Source organism: Bos javanicus, chromosome 19 (genome assembly GCF_032452875.1).
Source record: "Bos javanicus breed banteng chromosome 19, ARS-OSU_banteng_1.0, whole genome shotgun sequence".
Lineage (NCBI taxonomy): Eukaryota > Metazoa > Chordata > Mammalia > Artiodactyla > Bovidae > Bos > Bos javanicus.
The window spans coordinates 54,325,738-54,349,103 of NC_083886.1; the positions used below are offsets into that span (position 1 = coordinate 54,325,738).

General features: G+C 49.6%; 2 long non-coding RNA genes across 5 annotated transcripts in view; one reads left to right on the top strand and one right to left on the bottom strand.

Annotated features, from left to right (window-relative positions):
• Window positions 1–2,036: 2,036 nt before the first annotated feature.
• Window positions 2,037–15,329, bottom strand: LOC133232801 (uncharacterized). Its single transcript, XR_009731462.1, has 3 exons — window positions 14,745–15,329; window positions 13,843–13,904; window positions 2,037–2,482 (listed from the first exon to the last, which is right to left on the bottom strand). It is a non-coding gene; the product is annotated as an uncharacterized LOC133232801 (long non-coding RNA).
• Window positions 14,484–23,366, top strand: part of LOC133232800 (uncharacterized) — a 32,124-nt gene continuing 23,241 nt past the window's right edge. The window contains exons 1-3 of one of the 4 annotated variants that reach the window (XR_009731459.1): window positions 15,319–15,570; window positions 17,452–18,514; window positions 18,719–22,325. This is a non-coding gene — a long non-coding RNA (uncharacterized LOC133232800). Of the gene's footprint in view, window positions 14,707–15,318; window positions 15,571–17,451; window positions 22,326–23,366 lie in introns of those variants that run through there. The other 3 variants (XR_009731461.1, XR_009731460.1, XR_009731458.1) reach the window with 3 other exon arrangements.

Below are 23,366 nucleotides of genomic sequence, written 5' to 3' on the forward strand. Positions count from 1 at the left end.
ATGCTTTTATTTTCTTTAGGGATTGTAATTTTTTGGAAAAGACTTCTCATTGATTTCAAGATCATGAATCTTTTGCACTTCCTTTGAAAAATTGTAAAGTTGTGTGATGCATACTTGTGGTGTGGGGTAGGTGTTCAATTTCATGTTTGAAATAGGGTAACCAGGGGAATTCCTTGGTGGTCTGGAGTTAGGACGATGCCACACTCTCACTTCTGAGAGCCCAGGTTCAATCCCTGGTCGGGGAACTAAAATACCACAGGCTGCATGGCATGGCCAAAAAAGAAAAAGAAAAGAAATAGGGTGATCAGGGGGTCCAAGCTTGATTCCTGAAGAGCCCATCCTTCACAGCTCATCTACTTATGAATTCTCATGACCAAGCTCGTATCAGCGTGGGTACTGCTCAAGCGTGAAGGCATCTCCTGTGCTTTGTCTGGTGGTGCTGGGTCAGTGTGACAACTCTCCTGTTTCCAGACTTGGGGGGTCTTACCCTAGGGGCAAATGTGTGCGTATTTGCTTTCGCTTATCTTTCTCTCTCCTTGTCTCCCTCAACTTTCCTCTTTCTGTCTGAATTTCTGGCATGCATTTCACTCTCTCTGCTTCTCTCCTTTATGCTTCATATGTTTTAGATCCTTGTTTAAAATCAGAAGTTTGTTTATTTTTATTGTTTTTTTTTTTGAGAGTTATGTTTTATTTGGCAGGAATTTTTAGGACTTCAAGCCCAAGAAGCAGCATCTCAAGTAATCCTGAGAGAACAGCTCTGAGGGAGGTGGCCAGCTTATATACAAGTCTTACAACAAAGGGCAAGTGGTCTGAACATCAGAGGATTATTGTTAGTTAAGGAAAACCAGATATCTCAAGTTAAGGAATTTAGCACTTTTCTGTGTATGGGAAGATGGGAGAGTCTGAGCTCACCGACTTGTCTGGGGCCAGTATCCTGTTTAGATCCTACTTTGGAAGCCCCAGAAAAGTTCCCATCCCATTTGTAGGAGGCCTGCTGTCCCACAGCCTGGAGTCTAGCTCTTGGGATACGCAGCCTAAAGCAGAGTTGCTCTGCTGAGCCATCTTCAACCAGCTTCCTGAGATCAGACTGTAGACCCGTCAGAATGTAAACAAATATTTTTGTGAGCTGCTGACTCTGGAGGTATTTTGTTATGCAGCATTAGGTCAGCAGCAGCTGACTTATGCACTGGGTTTCGAGGAGGGGTGGCCTTTTGAGAAGCTGATGTTAGGGAGAGGGATGAAGTTGTTCTAAGGAGGTGGGGAAGGGAAGGACAATGCAGAGGTACAGTTGTGAGGAGATATGAACTCTGGGTGGGGGTTAGGAAGTAGGCTGGAGAGAGACAAGCAGGGAGTGGTGGGGAGGTTGGAAAGGCACATTGGAAGACGCTGTAAAAGACGGTGGTGGTTTCAGAGATGACTCCCGACCTTGGGCATCCTCCCTTTTTGAGCCTTTTATTTGCGCTTGCTCCTGAATCGTCATAGTACTTGGGAGCTAAATATTTCCGCTGAGGTGGTTACGGGTGCCTTCTGCTTGCACCCCATGGAAACACCTGGAATGTTTCAGTGAGAGAGAGATTCTGAGTACACCCAGGCTCCAGGCTTTAACTTGGTTCTGGTGCCTCAGCCTTTAGCCCCTCTCTATGGGACACATCCAAGTGGTCCCTTCAGAGCCCCTGCTTCCCAGATGCCTCCACTAAAGAGTGTGAACACAGAGGCAGGTACCAGGATTGGTGATTGCCTGGAGGGAAGCAGCAAAGGCTGGAACTCTGGGTATGTGGCCTGTGGAACCATGATTGGTGCGGACGGAGTGACTGGATGCCCCTGGACCTCAGTGTGGGCATGTGTCCTGGGTCAGAAGGCTGGTTGAGCGTGGGAGCTGGGGGTGGAGGCCCTCCCTGCAGGAATATGTCAGCCAGAGAAGAAGGCTGGGAGGTGAGGGGAGCAGGAGAAGCAGCTTCTTTTACTCCCTGTTTCCCAAGGCTCCTGATCCAACCTGAACATCATTAACCCAACAAAGGCAACAACCGACACAGTAAAAAGGTTCCAAATATAAACAGCGCACATTCCCATCAACATGTTAATTAGGGCTCATTAACTGTGAACAAGCCCCGTGCAGCCCGAGGAGGCAGCAGCCACTGGGATGATGTCTCCGGAACCTTCTGTCTGCCTCTGGCGACCTGAGCGTGCTCCCATCTGCTGGGACCCCGGGGCTGCCCAGCCTTCTGCCGCAGCCTGCACAGGTGCTGTGCCCATCCCCTTCTTTTGGGCTTTCTCTTTTGGTGGCTTGGTTTCTGTCCATGCTGGGGTCTGATGTGGGCATGGCTAACACAGCTCCACGACATAAAATCCATAGGAATGGTGTGCTAAAGCGGCAGCCACAAATCAGAAGAGAGTCACCTGCTCACAGCAGCCATTCCCGGTCACGACAGGGCCTGTCACCCAAGCCCCTGGCCAAGCATGTGTCAGCAGATGAGGGAAAAATCTATTTGGAGGAGAAAAGAGGATGTAATTTTATTTTTTTCTGCCCTACCCATTTAAATGCTAGCTGTGAGATTAGCTCCACTTAAAGCAAAACAAAACAAGAAATCAATGCTGCCTGGATCAACTGCCTTTTAATTATTATTACCATTATTTGCACCTCTAAACCCGTAATGATCAAAACTGCCTTCCAAAAGGTTGTGGACAGCCTGGAAATACTGTGATCATTGCTTTATAGTGCCACCAAGGGGTGCTGACCAGAGGGCCCAGGGAGAGCTGGGTTTAGGATCGGTTCTCAGGCCAAGGAGAGAATTTTGCCAAATTCTCCTCTACTGGGCTCTGTGGATGCTGCAGATCTAAGTCATGCCCTCTCCAGTTCTGCCAACTTGCAGCAACCCCCTCTATTGTGATCCACCCCTCCCAATGACCAGCAGGGCAACAGGAGGTGCCAAGGGGCTGGCCCCAGGGTGGGAGGAGTGGTTCTGGTGGTCCCGAGGGCCCAGGCTGAGGCTGGCCTTCTGATGAGACCACGATTATCTCAGACCCACATGGTTCCTTCCCTCTAGTTTTTTCCCCTGGGAGCCCCTGCCCCACCAGAATCCCATCCCCATCACCCCCACCAAACAGTGAGAGAACGCCCATCTTGGGTGCTCCTTTTAGGTACCCCATTGAGGATCCCTTGGGGACCTCTCTCAGTTTCCAAGCTGCATGCAGACCTCAGTTTCCCACTCCAGGTAATGGGCTGATGGCTTCTTAAGGAAAAGGGAGGGATGCTAACAGTAGTGATGATTTCTGTGATTAATCATAGCAATTCAGGAATTTAAGGCTAATGGGCTCAGTACAGAGATCAGTTCTGATCAGTGCAATCCCCTGCAAGGTCAGCCCTTTATGGGTGGCCATGCCTGCTGGTTCTTTCGGCTTGTGGCAGAATCTGCTCTATTTTCCCACTTTCTTTGCAATTTCTTTTCATATTAATAAAAGATTGAAGTTACCTAATTTTAATGGGCAAGGAAAGTTATGACCAACCTAGACAGCATATTGAAAAGCAGAGACATTACTTTGTCAACAAAGGTCCGTCTAGTCAAGGCTATGGTTTTTCCAGTGGTCATGTATGGATGTGAGAGTTGGACTGTGAAGAAAGCTGAGTGCTGAAGAATTGATGCTTTTGAACTGTGGTGTTGGAGAAGACTCTTGAGAGTCCCTTGGACTGCAAGGAGATCCAACCAGTCCATCCTAAAGGAAATCAGTCCTGAATATTCATTGGAAGGACTGATGCTGAAGCTGAAACTCCAGTACTTTGGCCACCTGATGTGAAGAGCTGACTCATTTGAAAAGACCGTGATGCTGGGAAAGATTGAGGGCAGGAGGAGAAGGGATCGACAGAGGATGAGATGGTTGGATGGCATCACTGACTCAATGGACATGGATTTTTGTGGACTCTGGGAGTTGGTGATGGACAGGGAGGCCTGGTATGCTGTGGTTCATGGGGTTGCAAAGAATCAGACATGACTGAGCAACTGAACTGAATTGATCCAGAAAGATGTATTTAAATTTGATACACTGGTGGATTTTTTTTTATTGAGGTAAAATATAAACTTAACATAACTTAACATAAACATAACATAAACATAACATCACTTAACATAAAATATACCATTTTAAGGTGAATAATTCAGTGGCTTTTAGTACAGTTACAATGTTATGCAATCAGCATCTTTATTTCCAAAGGATCTACTCTGGACAACTCATATAAACGAAATCATGCAATGTGTGCTGTTTTGTGACTGGCTTCTTTCAATTAGTGCGTTTCCAAGATTCATCCACATTGTAGCATGTATCCACGCTTCATTCCCTTTAATGGGCTGCATAATATTCCACGTACAGATGGACTGCTGTTTGTTTATCCCTTCATTGGTTGATGGATATTGGGTTGTTTCCACCTTTGGGCTATTGTGAATAGTGTTGCTGTGAACAAGTGTGTACATGTATTTTTCTGAGTATCTGTTTTCAATTCTTTTGACTAGGTACTTTGGAGTGGCATCCTGGGTCATATGGTCATTTTACGATTAAGTTTTTTGAGGAACCTCCAAACTGCTTTCCACAGAGGCAGTGCCATTTCACATTCCCACTGGCAATGCGTGAGGGTTCTACTTTGTCCAAGTCTTCTCGAACATTTGTTCATTTTCTTTCTTGCTTCCTTTTTTCCTGTCTCCCTCCCTCCCTCCTTTCCTTCCTTCCCTCTGTCCTAGGGGCTGTGAAGTGGTGTCTGTGTTTTGACCTATGTCTCCCTGATGATAGTGATGTCTTTCCCTGGGTTTCTTGGCCCTTCACCTGTCTTCCCAGAAGCTGTTCTTGCTCCCTGTTTCTGCTTTTCTCTTCCTGTTTCCTTCCCTTGCTCCTGACCCACAGGCCATTCCTTGAGCCCTATTGACCTCAGCAGCCCCTCTGCCTGTGGGCTCAGCCTGGAACAACATAATGTACATTTCAGGAGGTGGCGTCTTCCTGCTCCATCCAGCCCTGGGTCAGATGTCCCCTCCCCTTCCCAGCTCCTCGCATCACGAGGCTGAAGGTGGGGCTCTGATAAGGTTCCCTGGAAGAAGACCCCGAGATATATGCAGGTAGTTTACCTGAGGGTGCCAAGCACACGGGTCAGGGCGAGAGGAGGAGAGGAAGGTAGCCCCTAAGGGGAATTATCAGGCCAGCTGCTGGGGCCACACCCACGTCTCAGGGTTATTCCACCAGAGGGGCAGGGGCTGTCTGTCTGACACTGACCCCCAGACTCTGAGTGCTACTCCCTGGGGATGTTCAGGCTGGCTGCCTGGGATCCACAGTGAGGAGGGTAAGGACAACGGCTCTAAGGGCTCAAGAAAGCCCTCAGGCAAAGAAACATAGAGTTGTTTCTTTAGACATTGGGTTGGTGTGTGCTGAAGCTGTGGAGTGAGGGGATGGGTGGGGCGTGGAGAAGATCTGCTATATCTAGACCCTCTCCACACCCCACCTGTGTCCAGGGACTTCCAGTCCAAGTCCTGCCCAGGACAGGAGCCAATAAGAACCAAATGTGGCTTCCACTGGGGGCTACACTTCACCCGCAGGTGGGGCCTCATGTTCCTTCTTTGTCCTCAGCTTCAGAGGGCGGGGTGTTGTGGAGCTGACCGTGTGGAGCTGGCCACAGCTCTCCTGAGTCATCCACACACCTGGACGGTGGATGGTGACAGAGCTCCTGCCTTCTGAAGATGTCCCCTCCACGCTGTGCAGAGGACGCACGCCGGCCTCCTGGCATCCTCAGAATGGCTCTCCGGATGCCCCCGAGACAGAAGCAATTTCCAGGCACCCGGGGTGGCTGACCCAGCTGCCTCAACCCAAGCAAGGAACGTTTTTCACTCATGTCTGTTCTGTTCCCAAGGGATGAGTACGGCTCTGTCGCTGGCCGGGAGAAGGGAGCTCGTGGGACTGGGCTGGCCTCCCCGTATCCCTGGGTCCCCAGAGGATGCCTGCCTGCTCTCCCTCCCAGTGGGCTGAGAAGGCCATGAACACCATGGGGCAGCTGGGGCTGCAGTGGAGAGTCAGAGAGAAATACCTTCTCTTCTGTCCCCCACTTCCTGCCAGGAGGACCTCCAGGCGCTGACAGCTTTAACTGCTGGGATAAATGAGCATCCAGGGCTCTGGTCTCTGGGACTTGCTCTTCTGCACAGGGGAAGGGATACAGAAGCACAAGTGGAAGATACTTCATAGAGAAGCATGAAGGCTGGGCGTGGAATCCTGCCCCAAGGCCACAGACGCGGAGCCCAGAAACAAGGTCACCTCCAGAACTGACTGAGCCCCTTTGTGACTGTTGCCAAAAGCCCCCTGATCACCACCAGCAGGCTTCCTGACCCCATATTCGGCAACAATGCCCACTCCAGTGCTCACCCTAAAGCGCCTTAACCGATCACCTAAGGTCAACCCTCCACCTAAGGTCAACCCTCCAGCTGGAATTTTTCTTTGTCTTGAAAGTGAAAGTCATTCGGTCGTGTCTGACCCTCGGACCCCATGGACTATACACTCCATGGAATTCTCTAGTCCAGAATACTGGGGTGGGTAGCCACTCCAGTCTTCTTTGTCTTGAGGCTATTGAAATTGGCCACTAACCCATGAAAAGCGTCGACTCTCCCTGGCCTGTCAGGAGGTCGGCCCGCTGTGCTCGCAGTGCCTTCATTATCTCTGCTCCTTGCTTTTAATAAACTCACTCCTTTCTGAAATGCTGTGTACCTGGGAATTCTTTTCCGGCCTGCGCTCAGATTGGCATGACACTGGGGATAGGGGCCTTGTTTCTCCTGCTACTGACGCAGTTCAGTTGGTGCAACGTAATGGAGGTATGTGTGTGCATGTCTGAGCTTCAGGAACCAAAGGGGTGCCTGCAGGCTAGGGTGTATGTGGGTCTTAGCCAGCTGGCTGGCACGAGCCTGGTCAAGCTGTGCTGGACACTTCTCTCCACCGCCTAGCTCTCTCTTTCAGTCCACAGGCCCGGCTTTCATCCCCATCACTATTGACTGTGCTTTGGGAGCCTCCCAGGGATTTAAATTTACAGAGCTGGCTGGATACCTTACAAAGCAAGTGGCTGTCAGTGGTGAGCCCCAACTGTGACCTTCACCCTGGAAGGAGGCGTTTCATTTTGAGGCCATGTTGAGCTGAGAGTGGCCTTTTCTCCCCTCACGAAGAGACTGAGATCCCTAAATGCATCCTGGCAAAAGGGCCAAGCTGCCTCTCTTTTTCCTCAAAACGCAAGTCCGAGAGGGTCACAGTCTGTAAGGGCACCAGGGTTGGGGGTGGGCATTGCCGCCACTGTCTTGGGGTTAGAGGATGGCCCCTGTCCCCCCATGCCCCGCTCTGATACCATCGATTTCCTCCAATCTGCATCTGAAGAGATCTGCACAGGGATCAATACACCTGCAGTCCTGTGAGGGAACTCGGGGTGGGGGGAGCGGGAGGCAGAGAACTTACAGCTCAGGGAGACCGGCTTGCAGGTTGGCCTTCTAGTCAGCAGGGAAACCCACCCTCTGGCCAAGGCTGCACCCCAAAGACAGGATATGATAGCAAAGGGCAGCCAGGCACAGGTCACTGGAGCCCTTTGGACTGAAGGTGGGTGTGGACAGTAATTTGCCTGAGTGGGGACATCACCCGCAGTCCCTGAGCTGGGCTCTAGGAAGGGGGTGTTTCTCCCACATGCTGGACACGCAGGTCCCCAGGGGAGGCTGGGGTGGGAGGAGGGTTTGAATTTACTCCTGAGGAGCCACCAGGCTAGCACATAGCTGCCATTGTCTCCTTCTCATGGCAGGGCTGTCCCCACCTCACCTCTTGTCCGGTGTCTCCAACAGTTGCCCCAGGGCTGTTTGCGGTTTGGCTTCCACTGTTAGTCTACTCAGCCCTGGGCAGCCCATTAATGTTTGTGGAATGACTAAGTGAATTTCTGAGGGGCCATCCTGTCCCCCATGACTGTCACAGCCCCATTTGCATTTTGTCACCATCTAAATTTCTGCCTTGACCTAGGACCTTCTGTGGGGCATGTGCCTGGGGCATTTCCACCCTTTGAAATACTCCTGCACATCCTTCAACACCCCACTGAAATGTCACCTCTTCCAGGAAGCCTTTCATACATCTTCAGTTAGAAGTGGTCCTTCTATCCCTGAGCTCCTGAAACTTGCTCATAGCCTTCCAGCGGTGAGGGACTCCTACCTCGAGCCTAGACTCACCCATTAGTTAATGAATTCCCCACACTGTCTGGAGCCAGGCTTAGCCCCAGGTAGGCAGATCGTAAGCATTTATTTCAATGATTAGTTAAAGGAAACAATAAGGGGATGAGCTAGTGTTCCTGGAGAGTGCCCCAGGGTTAAGGCAGAGCCCAGTCCGTTTTCAGCCTCACCAGGGAGACACCTGAAGCCTTGGGTCCTGATGAGGACTCTGCCATTTAGCTGGGCTGTGTGGAGTCTGCAGGTTTCCTTATTCCCTCGTAGGCTCCACCCACACTGGGACCCTTGGCCTGGGTCCATCCCTGCCCTGACAAGTCCTGTCAAGAATGAAGACCAGCTTTCCTGGGGCCCCCTCCAGCTGAAAAGTCACCGTCTCCAACTTGCACCTGCCTGGATGCCTGGCCCCGACTGAGCACAGGTAGGTCTGTCTGTTTCATTTGCACTTGTGAGCTTGGGGATGAGCTTTGTGGGTGCAGGGTCGGTGTGGGGGCTGGTGGGATGGGGGTGCAACCTCCAAATGGCCAGGTCAGCAGAAGAGTGAGCATTGGAGAAGGAGGTGAGAGGGGCATGTCCCAAAGGATAGGGTGTATTTTCCGCTCAGCATGCAAGCTGCTACCCCCTGCTCAGGCCAGGAGCTTAGTGACCCCAGAGGAGTCTCCCTGCCACATTATGACTGTTTCTCTTTCTTTCTCCCTAAATAGGAGTGGTCGGCAATCACAGCTATGGCTGGCTGTCCCTGATCTCAACAGGGGTTTCTTTTTGAGAGGAAGATGGATTTTCAAAGTCTTAAATTTCTGTGCCTCAGGTGGCAATAATGCTGCCATGTCAACCTTTTGAAGCTAAGTCTCAAATCTGACCTAATCTCTGTTTTTCCTTCGGGCATCTGATGCTGGGTCTTTGCCTGCGTTCCATTTTGGTGCTTTGGTGCTTGCCTACTTTCCAATGATGCTTCCCATTTTGTCTGGACCCCCAAGGGGCTGGCAGAACAGTGGGGATCTCATGATGATCTCCCTGCCTCTGGCTTTGTCCCCATGGAGACACGCTCCCTGCTCCTGAGGTGCCCTTTCCTCCAGCACCAGGGACGCGGCTGAGCCCTTGTGGGCATGGTCACTGTGAACAGGCATGGAAACAGCCCATGGTGTGAGGGTGCTCTCCATCAGGGCAGAGGCCTGTCTCTGAAACTGACGCCTGAATCCCCGTTCCCTGGGCTGGAGGCTGCCCCAGGGTTGTACGGGGAGGTGTATCAGTCAGTCCTGCTGACTGCCATAACAAGTGGTCCCCAAGCCCCATTGACTTAACATACTGCATGCTTATTCTCATACTCCCCGATGAAGAGACTGAATATGGCCAAGTCTCAGTGAGACAGTTCAAGTTTGTGTTGAATATTACCCATGTGCTTATTTTCCCATTTTCCATGGCAAAAACTGTTGGAAAATGATAAGTAAAATTGATAAAAGGGATATAACTCTCCAGTATCCTTGTCTATTTATATAGAGAGTAAAGCAGAGATATAAGGGGTTAACACAGTCTTGTCTAAAGGAATCTTTCATCTGAAGACTCAAATAACTAAATTTGCCTCCTAGATCAGACAGTGGGAGTGTTCCCCACAAGAGCCAAAAGGGGGAAGCAACCCAGTGTCCATCAGCGGATGAGCAAACAAAAAATGGTCCGTCCACATGATGGAATATTATTCAGCCTTGAAAAAGAAGGAAATGCTGACACCTGCTACAACATGGATGAATTCTGAGGACATGCTGCTAAGGGAAATAAACCAGTCACAAAAGGACACACGCTGTCTGATTCTGCTCATATGAGGTACCTAGAGGAGTTAAATTCATAGAGATGGTGTGGTGGGGGGAAGGGGAGGTAGTGTTTAATGGGGACAGACTTTCTGTTTGGGAAGGTGAGAAAGTTCTGGAGATGGATGGTGGTGATGGCTGCACAATAATGAGAATGTACTTAATGTCACTGAACTGTACACTTCAAAACAGTTAAAATGCTAAATTTTAGATTATGTATATTTTACCACAATTTCAACTGTGGTAAAACTGCGAGGATTTCCAATGGTTCCCAAGCTTCCTCATGCCTTTTTTTTTTTTTGGCTGGAGTGTTTCTGATAGCACCAGGAGCCCCCAAAGGCAAATGCTGGGGCTTCTCAAGTTGGCAAGTCTTGCTTGTCAGGACCTTCCTTCCTCCGTGCTGTGCTAGGTCACTTTAGTCGTGTCTGATTCTTTGCAACCCCATGGTTGTAGCCCACCGGGCTCCTCTGTCCATGGGATTCTCCAGGCAAGAATACTGGAGTGGATTGCTATTTCATTCTCCTGGGGATCTTTCCCGATCCAAAGATCGAACCCAAGTCTCTTGTCTCCTGCATTGGCAGGAGAGTTCTTTATCACCAGTGCCAGCTGGGAAGCCTTCCAAAGCCAGCATCTTTTCCCTGACCCTAAGCATTTCTGGATTTCAGGTTTCAGGCCTCTCTCCTCCCCTGAGCTTTGTGCTCAACACAGGGCTTTGAGGAAATCTTGTATTGTTCTGCGTAAATTCAAACTTACAAAAGATACACTGGGGATGATTAACCAGTATCATAGAATCATTTGTCTCCCCCCTAGATTTGCTGCATAGTTGACTTCTAATAGATTAACTTCAAACGCAATTTACTCCGAGCTGTGTCCATGTGCAGCAACTCAACTTTTCTTTTTGGCTGAGAGTCAGGGGAGGCTGCATGCATCCATTATTGGAAGCAAATTACACATGACTGGTATTCCATTTTCAGAATAAAACCAGAGCTGCCTCAATGTGGTGGGAGGTGTAGGTAAAAAGGAGAAGAATGAGGAGAGGGTGACACAGGGCACTGGGTACTTGTAAAATCTGCTCTGGGGAGACAGTCTCAGTACTCTTGCATCCCAGAAGTCCTTGGCAAGGACTGAGCCCCCCACAAAGGCCTTGGGAGGGGACAGCCTCAGCCCAGGATGACTTCATTGTGGAGACAGAAACTAATTCCTCTCTAAGTGGGAAAAGGCTCTTTAGCTGCATTAAGAGGCTGAGATCTGATGAAAAGGCGAATAGATTCAATCTTCCTTGCATCAGTCACCTGGGACTTCATCAGACTCAAACCGATTAGAAAAATTCACATTGAAAGCATCATTTATAATAGACCCAAATTATAGAAAACATTTGGCCTGGAGGGAGGGAGAAATAGCATTTTCACCTAAGCCATAATCTTTCATTATCTCCCCCGCCTCCTTTATGGGGTTTGACAGCCCTGTCTCCTCCCCCAAACTAATCATTAGACTAATTAGGGGCTAATCAATGTTTAATTAAAACCTAGCCATTAATTACAGGAAGTACTATGGCAACTTGGGAATAAAATGTGGCTGCAGGAGGGATCAGATTTCCTCAAGCATGGCCAGTGGCCCAAGCAGAAAGCTTTCCTTCTTCTGTTTGTTTCCTTCTGTGCACTTTGGCTTGAGGGGATCTGGAGGTCAACAGGGGGAGAAGGGAGGGAGTGGAGAGGAGGATGGATTGCTCTGAGTGTCTTGGCTTCTGGCCTGTTACCCAATTTTCCCACTCACTCCACAGGAGCTTTCCCCTTGGTTCTAGCATCATTCTTCCCATGTCCCAAATTTAATCTATTTTTCCTCTGAAAATCTTTTATGGGCACCTACTTACTTGCATTTAGACTACATCCAGACCTCTCATCATGAACTGCAAATTCCCAGGTGAATGGTTCTCAACCCTGGTTGCATGTTAACCATCACCAAGACAGCGTAAAAAAATTCGAATGGAAGGATAGACAAATAGAGCAATGAAGAATAGAGAGCCCAGAAATAGACCCAGCATATGTGGGCATGTGATATACAACAGCACTGCTGAGGAGGGGGCATGAATGATCTTTGCCATAAATGGTGCTGGGCCAATTGGATAACCCCCGGGGGTGGGGATGGTAAATAGGAAGCTTGATCCCTACCTCACACCATACATGAAAATCAATTCCATTTTATAGAAGATAACATAGGAAAAAAATCTGGAATATCTTCATGGTAAAAAGAGAGAAAACTATTAAGGAAAAGATTGATAAATTGGGTTATATGAAAATTGAGAGCTTCTGTTTATCAAAGATACCATTAAGAGAGTGAAAAGATGGGGACTTCCCCTGGCAATCTAGTGGTTAAGACTCCACCTTCTAATGCAGGGGGCACAAGTTTGATCTCTGGTCAGGGAACTAAGATCCCACACGCTGCATGCTGCAGCCAATAAATAAATAAACAAAACAATTTTTAAAAGGGAGTGCAAAAGGACAATCACAAAGCTGGAGAGGACACTTGCAAAATACATAATCAAAAAAAAATTCATGGAGAAGGAAATGGCAACCCACTCCAGTATTCTTGCCTGGGAAATCCCATGGATAGAGGAGCTTGGCGGGCTACTGTCCATGGGGTCACAGAGTCAGACAGGACTGATCAACTAACCCTTTGTTTCACTTTCAACCCCATCCATTGGGAAGCTATGAACAGCTGTGGGGCTTGTGCATTGCACAAGGAGGCAGGTCCCGTCCAACACTGTGCACAAAAAAAAAAAAAAAAATTCATAGAAAACTGGGAAAGAGACACTAAGTACTTTACAAAGTGCTTCATTGGTCATCAGGGAAATGCAACCTGAGACGCTGCTATAAACCCATCAGGATGGCTAGAATGAATAGATTGGTGACCTCAAAGGTTGATAAAGACCTAGGACAATGGGAACATCGGTACATGTCTCATGAGAGTGAAAACCCGTGTACACCCATGGCGGATGCATGTTGATGTATGGCAAAACTAATACAATATTGTAAAGTAAAAAAAATAATAATAATAATAAAAAATTTAAAAAAAAAAGAAAAAAAAGGAAAAACGGTTCAGCAGAATCTGCTAAAGCAAAACATGTGTCTGCCTAGATTCCACGAGCACAGAGTGGGGAGTCGGGGGCATGCAGGAGGGGCTTGGCGACTCTTGAGGTGGTAAGTGATGTAGCACCAGGAGGACTCTTAAGACAGAACTCCCTGTTCTCAGGGGAGGAAGTGTATGAAGGAGAGAGCCTGGATCCTGGATCCCAGCTCTGCGTGAGCAACAGATTCACCTTTCTGAGCTGTGGTTTCTCCATCGGTACATGATGCTTACTGCGAGAGCTTGCAGGAAAGGACTACATGTGATGAATATTATGAAACACCTACCACATTGCATGGCCAATAGTTGGGATAAAATTTCTTTTATCACCCTAGGAGTCAGGTATAATCAGCCACGGTCTGCATTTAGTGGCTAGCTCTGCACTTTTATTCGGGGGTGGAGTCGTGGCTGGGTAGGATCTGAACGTGGTGTCAGGCTCTCTTGCAATCACACCAGGTGGCAGTGATGTGGCATTCCCTGTTCAGGGAGGCAAGCCAGCCTCAGACACACCTCAGACAAAAGGCAGCCTTTTTCACCCTAGGGTCCTCCGTCAGCCTCCCCTTTCTTTACCACTGAGCCACCTGGGAGGATCTAGCCCATATTATTTGGGCATAAAAAGGAATGAGCCCTGCGATATTCTATAACAGGGCTGGACTGGAAAATGCGCAGAGAAAGAAGCCAGACACAAGAGGACGAAGTTGCATGATTCCACTTACACAGAATGTCCAGATCCGGCAAATCCATGGAGACAGGGAGCAGATTGGTGGTTTCCAGGGGCCTGAGGGGCAGACGGGGGGATGCGGGTGACTGTTAAATGGCGTGAGGTTTCCTTCTGGGACTGGGATAAAATGTCCTGGGTCTAGATAGAGATGGTGGTGGAACAACACTACGAATGCACTAAATTCCATTGAATTGTAGACTTGAAAATAGTTAATTTTATGTATGTGAATTTCACCTAAATTAAAAAAAAATTGTTAGTCCAGCCTTTCCCTTGGGCTGCTGGGAGATGTGACAAACACACTGAATTGTTGCTGTTAAAAACCCACCCATGGTTGCCTCCTCTGAAATGATGGGCAGCAGGCTGGGTTCATCTGCCCCCATCCTAATTGCCCCCATCTGGACCCAGGGCCCTACAGGTGTTGGGAGCAGTTATATCTACAAACAGATTTATCCTGAGGCCTAGAGCTATACTATGACCAATGCAAGGATGCCCATCCCCACTTCGCTGACCCTTGATGCCTCTCCAGGCACTGGTAGGGTTTCAGCTTGGCCTGTCTGCACCCCCCATCCCACCCCCATCTCCTTTTGCTTCTAGAACAGGAATACACATGCCTGTTGAGTGGATACTGTTGCCATGTGCGCACACTGGTTTAAAAGGATGTGTTGAGCAGCTGACACAGAGATAAATGGGGATGGAGTTACAGGAAGGGGAGGGGAGGCCTCAGAGCAGCAGGAACAGGTATCACTCCCCACCCCTGAGGTGGGAGGGTGCCAACCTCATGCCGCCGTCTTGGAGGGGTCACCTACTACCTGCCTGCTGTCTTGGAGGGGTCACCTACTACCTGCCTGCTGTTACCTGTGTGAGTCCGGGTTCCCCACCTGTGCTGCCCTTACCAACCTCCAGGGGCGTCTGGAACCTGGAGAAGCTGAAGGTTAAGGGGTGCACGCAGGTGTTGGAAATGATCCAGGGGTACAAGTGTGATTCATCACATGTTGAGAGAGGGAGGAAGAGAGGAACTGTGTCTTTGTCCACGTGTAAATCAGGAGACAGATGACAGAGCCACTCCTGACTCCCTTCTAGGTCTTCCTCCATCTCCTTTCTTTTATGAGCACTGTGAGTCCTTCGCTTCTATAGCAGTGAATTTTCAACTCAAAGGGAAAAAAAATCCCATGAGTAAATTAAGTCCTTCTCCCGTGCTGCCTGTATTGGGGCCACTGAGACCAAAGGGTCTCATTTATTATTTTTACAGATGATCAAATTGTTTTCACCCTTTGTCTCATCCTCTGAAGCATGGGCTTATGTGGACTTGAGGGCCTCTGTCCAGAAGATGCCATCTGTGACCCCAGGAGGGACCTGGTCCTGCTGACACGTGCCCCTCAGTGTGGCCTCAAAGCATCTACCTGAGGGAGATGAGGCCTCTTTTAAAGACCCTGGAAGCAGACCCTTGAGGGTGCTCATCTGGCCCCTCCACTTTCTTTCCTTAGTGTTCCAAGACTGATTGTTTTAGTGACCTCAGAATGTTCCATGGCAGAATGATGTGAATGTTGGTGTCCAGCCCTGTACTGTGTGGGCTCCTAGAATCCATCCAGGGTTGGTATGTGTATGTGTGGCTGGGATGTTGAGAACGTGCTAAGAGTACATGGGAGTGAGGTGGGGAACGTGGAGGCTTGAAGACCCTCTTCAGTCTCCCTCTGGGCTCCCGGAACAGGCCACTGAGAACCAGGTCAGAGGAGGTTTCCAATCGCTGGGTACATGCTTCCTCCTCCCCTCGTCTTCCTCTTCCTTTATGCCTCTCCTCCTTCTCTGTCTCCCAACTTGTCCCGCCCATCCCCTCTCAGCCCTTGCCACCAACAACACACTGTGTCAGGAGCCTGTTTCCAGGTAGATCTGCTCTGTGCTCTGTGCCACCTTGAGCACGAATACATGTGTGTGTGTGTGTGTGCACGCGCATGCGTGCGCAGTGTGAGGGGACAGGGTACCTTGGCCCAAATGTGTCTGGACTGGGTGGAGCCCTCCAGGATGGCAAAGGACTTGGCCACAGTCAGCATAAAGAACCCAGTGTCTTCACCAAGGCCAGGAAGTTAACCTCGGTCCAGGGGATGACCTGCTGCCTGCCCGGCACCCTCAGTGCCTGCCACCCCTTGCCCTGCCTGGCTATGCTGCTCTGAGGGGATGCCTTGTCAAGAGCCCCCGGCACCTGGAAGGAGGAAGCGGTTATGGAGTCAGGACTGTACTCCGATTCCTGCCTTCCCCTCACGTTCCCACTGAGGGTGGCTGCGGGAGGAAAGCATCCTGGAGGGTCTGGATATGGTGGGAGTGGAGCTCCTGCCCCGTCCTCCTGACTCCCAGGACAGTGTGTCGAACCACACACGTCTTCCTGTCTCAACACACGGTCACCTGTATTTCATGTTGACTGCCTGCTCTCATGGACCAAGAAGCAGAGACATGGGGAGGCTGTCAGTGGCTCTGAGCCATGAATTTCTGGTCAGATTTAACTCCTTAAGAATGAAAGGGGAAACTTCCCTGGTGGTCCAGTGGATAAGACACTGAGCTCCCAGGGCAGGGGGCCTGAGTTCAATCCTTGGTCAGGGAACTAGATCCCACATGCCACAACTAAGACCCAGTATGGTCAAATAAATAAATTAAAAAAAAAAAAAGGGGGAAAGGAAGGGGGCCCAGGTTCCCTTGGCCTCCCTGGTTCTTCGTCTTGGTGCCCATGACACACGCGGCGGGGCCTCTCCCATGTCTGCTGGAGCCAGGGCTTCGCCTGCAGGGCCACCTCACACTGCCCCTCTGTGCTCATTCTTCTCCACGCCCCTTGACCTGTTGCCTCACTTCCTGCATCCTAGTTTTCAGTCCTCCGTTATCTCCCACCTGGACCACTGCCGAGGCCTCCCTGTTCCCCCAGTCCCTGACATTCCCCGCCTACATATCCCATTGCTTTCAGAGTTGTTTACTAGGAACAGAGCTATTTCCATGGCATGGAACATTCTGCTCAAGAACATTCAACAGCTCCCCATTACCTGCGGAAGGAAACATGTCCCAGGGGAGCCAGTCTTCTTAGCAGGGCATTGAAACTCCTCCAATTTGACTCTGGCTTCACTTTATGGGCCTGCCCAGCCTCATTGCCCTTCAACTCCTCACCCCCACATACTCCTGCCTTGAATTAAACAAGATGGCCTGTGGCAGTTCTCATCTGTGTTCACTCAGCCTGAGCTCTGTGTTGGAAAGGTCTGTGTATGAGAGGAGTCCCAGTAATTTTCCAGCCCACGCTACCTTCTTTTTCCTCTGAACTCAGAGTGTTCATGGTCTGGGTCACGCTGCATGGAAATTCATTTATGCAACAGACACACTTTCCATTGACATGATTCTTTAGTACAGCTTAACAAATTCTTCAAGCTCTTTGAGGGGGAACTTTTCTAGGAAACATCCCTCAGCCTGCTCCTAATTACCTGGTATTTTCAACCCATCTTTGTATGGTGTCAAAATCACGTCAGTGTATCATTTTCAAATTTCCATCATACAGAACTTACGGTTTTCCTGTCCTTTCGCCCTTTTATTCTTTCATCTACTGTGTGTTCGTTGAGTTCCTGTTTTGTGACAGGCGCTGATGGTGTGATGGACACAAGGCAGGCCTGTGCTGTTGTTGTCAGGCGAGGCAACACTGGAGCCCCCAGCACGTGAGAAGCGTGATGATGATGAGGGTGAAGAAGGTACAGGGTGCTGGGAATGCAGGTGATGGGAGCGCATGTGGTCTCGGGGCATGTGAGGACCCCTCTCTGGAGAGGGGACGTTTCAGTTGACATCTGAAGGATGAGGAGATATTGGACACAGAATGGGGGGGGGAGTATCTGGAGGGACTGAGAGGCAGGCAGACATGTGAAAGGCAGGAAAAATGTCCCAGGTGACCCAGAGTGGCTTGAAATCAAGGCCGAAAATCCAGGCAGAAAAGGCCATAGACCAAGTCAAAGGGTTTGTCTTGTAACAAGGGGTGATGGGAGCCATGGAAGCGCTTTGAGCTGGGGAGTGACACAATCAGACCTGCCTTTTGCAAAGAACAGCCTCTGCCTGCTATGTGGGGACACTGTTGGAAGAGGGCAGAGGGACTGAATGAACCGTAATAGGGGTCGTCAAGCTAGAGTTATGGGCCAAACCTGGCCCACGGCCTGTTTGTGTCTATAAAGCTTTATTGGCACACAGCTGTATCCAGTAGTTTATATATTGCTGCTCTCAAGAGGTGGAATAGTTGCCACAGAGGCCATATAGCCCTTGGTGCTTGATATATATATATATTTTTTTTTTTTCCTTGACTTTTTTTTTGGTGTTTTTTGTCCTATTATTTTTTATATTTATTATTTATTTTGGCTGTGCAGGGTCTTATTTGCAGCATGTAGGAACTTCGATCTTCATTGCAGCGTGAAGGATCTTTAGTTGCTACATGCAAACTTAGTTGAGGCATGTGGGATCTAGTTCCTTAACCAGGGCTTGAACCCAGGCCCCCTGCATTGGTAGCATGGAGTCTTAGCCACTAGACCACTGAGGAAGTCCTGATGCCTGAGATATTTACACTGACCTTTTACAGGAAAAGTTTGCTGACAGTTCTGTTAAAACACTGCCTTAATTTGGGTTGTTCTGGAAGCAGAGCTGACAGGAGGATGTGAGCGCAGGTATACTCGTGGTGAGTGGGTGGAGGGCAAAGATTCAGAAAGTGGGGCCAACAGGATGCGGGGCTGGAGGGGGTCAGGCGGGTGAGAGAGCGGAAGTGAGGATGGAGATGGAGATTCTGCTTCAAGGGCAGACCTCCAGTTCAGATCTGGGCAGGTCCTGAGCAACCCGACTGTTCCAGAACTTTCACTTTGTTTCTCTACGAGATGACCTCCAGTCTCTGCAGCCGAATAATACTCCACGAATCTTCCTCACCATGATTCACTAATGAAGCTGAAAAGGCTCTTCACTTTCTTCCCAAACGTGACCCAGAATTCCTGCAAATTCCTCTCTGAGCAAAGCATGGGTACCACCATCCTGTCTTTCCCCCGTCAGCAAAGCGGCTGTCTGCCTAATTCCTAATTATGCCCTTCAAGGTTGCATTAAATCATTGCGCCAGGACACTGCATTGTGGGTAATCAGCTGCTGTTTTAATATGTTTAGCTGCTCTGCATTTCCACAGGCAGAGACTGTCTGAAGTGAAAATTGTGCCCCTGTCTGTCAGGATCTCTGCTGGAGATCACAGAGCAGAGGATAAGTCTGGTGTGGCAGGTTGGATCGTGTTTCTCCCTGCAGAATAAACCCTGCCGAAGGCATGGGCTGGAACTTCCCCTTCTCACCCTCAGACACATCTCAGAGACTTATGGTCATCCTGGCTGGAGGAAATCCAGCTGGAATCTGTTCTATGAATTCCCAGCGTCCCTTCACTTCTTTTTAAAAAAACAGCTTCATCGAGATGTAATTCCTGTGCATAGAATTTGCCCATGGACAGAGTTTTTGGTATCTTCACAGAGTTATGCAATGGTCACCACAGTCAATTTTAGAACATTTTCATCATCTCTGAAATTGATAATGATAACTATCATCTCCCAAGCCCCCCCTTCCCCACTGCCCCATAACCCCTGGAAACCACTAATCTCTACTTTCTGCCTCTATGGATGTCCCTATTCTGGACATTTCATATAAATGGGATCATGCAATATATGGCCTTTTGTGTCAGACTTCTGTTACTTAGCATGTTTCCAAATCTCATCTTTGTTGTAGTGTGTGTCACTGCTTCATTCCTTTTTTATGGCTGAATGGTGCTTCTGGGACATTTACTTCCTGAGGCCCATCAGTCATCCCACCCTGGGGACTTCATCTTGTAGTCCTTACAGCACCCGACGCGGCAGGTCCCTGACCTTCACTTGATGGCTAGGGAAGCCGAGACTCAGAGTAAGTGCCTAATTCAAGGTCACATGGTTACTTTGAGGGAGGGGGGTCTAATCCTCGTGTTCAGAGCATCTTCCCAAATCTCCTGTAATTTTCCTAGAATCCAGAGCAGATTAGAGTGAATTAAGAGAGAGGGCCTCTGAATCTGATAGGGCCTGTGATGGGCTGAATAATGGCCCCCCAAAATGCCCAGGTTCCAACCCCTGGAACCAGTGACTGTGACCTTATTTGGAGAAAGGGCCAGTGCAGATGGGATTAAGGATCTAGAGGCGGGCGATTATCCTGGATTATCTGGGTGGGCCCTAAGCAGTCACATGTATCATTTTAAGAGAAAGTCAGAGGGAAATCTGACACTTTGACACACACAGAGGAGACACCCACATGAAGGTAGAGCAGAGAGAGACATGAAGCTGCTGGCCTTAAAGACTGAGTGATGTGGCCACAAATCAAGGATGGCCAGCAGCCCCTGGGGGCTGAAATAGGCAGGAAAGGCTTTTGTCCTGGAGTATAGCCTCGCTGACAGCTTGATTTCAGACTAGTGATGCTGATTTTGGGTTTCTGGGCTCCAGAACTGGGAAAAGAATCAATTTTTGTAGTTTGAAGCCCTTTGTATGGCATCTGTTAGGGCATCCTCAGGACACTAACACAGGGTCTCATACCTGATTCCCAGGCCCTTTGTGCCTGAGACAGCTTTCTGCACGTTCCTAGCCCGAGCACGTTGGTACAGCCGGCTGTGATGTGGCCTGTATATGTTGAAAGCTGGGAATAGCATCTAATACCTCTTATCTAAGAACTTTGCATAAATGAACCCAATCCCCACAACAGCTCTGTGAGATAAGCTCCTATTGTTATTCCCATTCTACAGATGAGAAAATGAGGCTCAGAGTGGCAGGTTCACCAGCGAGGGGCAGAACCAGGCGGTCCTGTTGCCCAGTAGCTTTCTAATGCTCTGTGCTGCCTTCTTAAACTACGCTGCTTAAAGAAGCATGTAAGAGCACAGGCTTGGAAGGCATTCATTCATTCAACAAATACATATCAAAATATTTACGAGCCCTGGAGAATCAGCTGTTAAAATGTGTGCCTTCCCCGCTGGGCCCTCACATGTGGTAGTGAGGCAATCGCCGAAAGTATAATGTGTAACCCTGGAGAAACACTGGACGTGCCAGGACTCTTTCTGGGGTGCATGGGTGTGCATATGTACGCACGTGTGTGTAAGCATGCTGTATTACACAGGGGATTGGGGAAGGGAACTGAGCAGGTGGGAGTTCAGTGGAGGCCTGCAGGGCCCAGGTGTGCTGGAGGAGCCCATGACTGGCTCAGCAGAAGGGGTGGAGTAGGACCAGAGGAGACTGGAGTGGGTGGAGGGGGCTGACTGGGCAGAGCTGTGCCAGTCACTGGGCAGGGCCCTGAAGAGCACTGGGCCGAGGGAACGCTTGAGTTGTCCCACCTTCCCTGTGTGGCTGTGGGTCAGAGCCTCCAGCTCAGTATTGTTGCAAATTTTAAATGCAGGCACGATTGTGCCTGGCGCTTGGTCTGTGTGTCTCCACAATTGATAACAAGATGCCGCCCACTGCCCGTCAGTGCCCTGTGAGTCTTGATCATCTTGTGGGGGGAGGCCCCCTCAGGATTAGGATGCCCCATTTCAAGAACCTTCGTTGTACCCTTAGCATACATAGTCTCACCTTTCTTTGGAAACTACTTATTTTTGGAATTTTCATCTTTCCCTCAGTTCTAAGTGGTTCCTTGTTCTGGAAGGTAACATAATATCCATCCACATTTCCTTCTCTAAAGCTCTAGAACTCCCCCAGAACTAGGTGGGTTTTGGCACTAAGGCTTGTTGGGATTTTAGAAAGATAACAGGATACATAGACTATGTCATGGAAGAGGTTCTGGGGTCTGGGGCTGCACTGCCTCATGGGAGGTCACCGAGAGGAGATGACAGCTGGGTGACCCGAGCTGGACCCGGGCCAGGAGAGGCTCCTTGCCCTCGCCCTCCTCACTTCCACTCTGTCCATCGTGCCAACTGCCACCTGCCACCTGCCAGTGCCGCTTTCAAAGGTGCAGCCGGGAGAAAGAGCAGTGTGCTGAGACCGCCCAAGGGGCCACGTGCCTGGCCCCCCAAGACCTTGCAGTAAACTCTCAGGATTTGGAGGCGCAGCTGCTAGAGAAGAGTCTGAGCCCTTGGTCATCCATAATTGCTCATTTATAAGTAAAATGAGGGCTTCCCTGGTGGCTCAGCTGGTAAAGAATCTGTCCGCAATGCGGGAGACCTGGGTTCGATCCCTGGGTTGGAAAGATCCCCTGGAGAAGGGATAGGCTACCCACTCCAGTATTCTGGCCTGGAGAATTCCATGGACTGTATAGTTCAGGGGGTCTCAAAGAGTCAGACAGGACTGAGCAACTTTCACTTTTCACTCAACCAGGCCCGAGAGGCCGTTCCTGCAGACGGCCCTGCTGCACCGCCCATGCGGCTGCCTTGCCCTCCGCCTCTGTCCCCGCTGGGGGTTCAGGCTTCACCCGGAAGCTCTGAGGGTGTAAAACCATGCAGCTCCAGTCAGCGTGGTAAGTAATGGCCGCCGGTCACTCTTGGTCACTTTGCGTGTTGGCACCAAAATTAGAAAACGTGAGGTTTTCAGAGTTAATTGGATTTTTGAATTTAGGATAAGGGGTGTGGACACGTGGGCCCAGCCCACACTGACAGAACTTTCTAGGTACCAGTCACTGCGCCTTTTCTGTGCGGCTTCATCAGGCCATGTCAGCCACCCCCCAAGGTGTCCAGGGAGCTGCTCAGGGAGGGGGCGTGGGGCCCCTAGGCGTCCCCCAGGCTTTCTTCCCCTTCATACTGGTCGAGGTAGGGGCTCAGGCCGCAGCCTAGGGCACACAGCCTCCCGCAAAGCCAAGCACGCAGACGCACGTGGGGCCAGGGCATTGGATTCCATCTGAATTCTGACGTTCACTCTTTTTTTAAAACGTCCGTGGAGTCAAGTCTTAGTTCGTAGAGGGGAGGCCTGCAGACAGCCAACAGGCATTTGAATCACATGGCTTCAGGGAGAAGGGAGGGAGGGACACTGGCGTCCTTGTGGTGACTTTACATGGGCTCTGAAGGCCACCTCCGAAAGAGGTGTCCCCAAGGTGTTTTAACTAGGTAGCATAAAAAAAAAAGGCCCTCTCCAAGGTGACAGAAATGTTCCAAAGGACAAAATTCTACTACATGTGAAAGTCCAGTTATTTTTGTTTGAAAACTCTCTCATTTTGTGATCATCAGAGCTCACGTAATAGGGTGGACTCCGTTACACCGAGGGCCTTGTGCCTGGGGCTGGATGCCATGCCCACCTTTGAGTTCCACGACCTAAGTACCTCCCAAAGACCCCACTGCCGAATGCTATCCCCTAATACTGTCACACTGGGAGTTAGGATTTCCACAGATGAATTTCCGTGAGGGGCACAAACATTCAGCCCATAATAGCTCTCTGTTTCCAAACATTACCTATGCATTGAAATTTCCTTACTCATCAGTTTTAGACTTCATTATTGATCTTTCTTTGATGGTATAATAAATCAGATTTTAACTTACTTACATTTCTTCTTCTCTCTCCTCTGCCC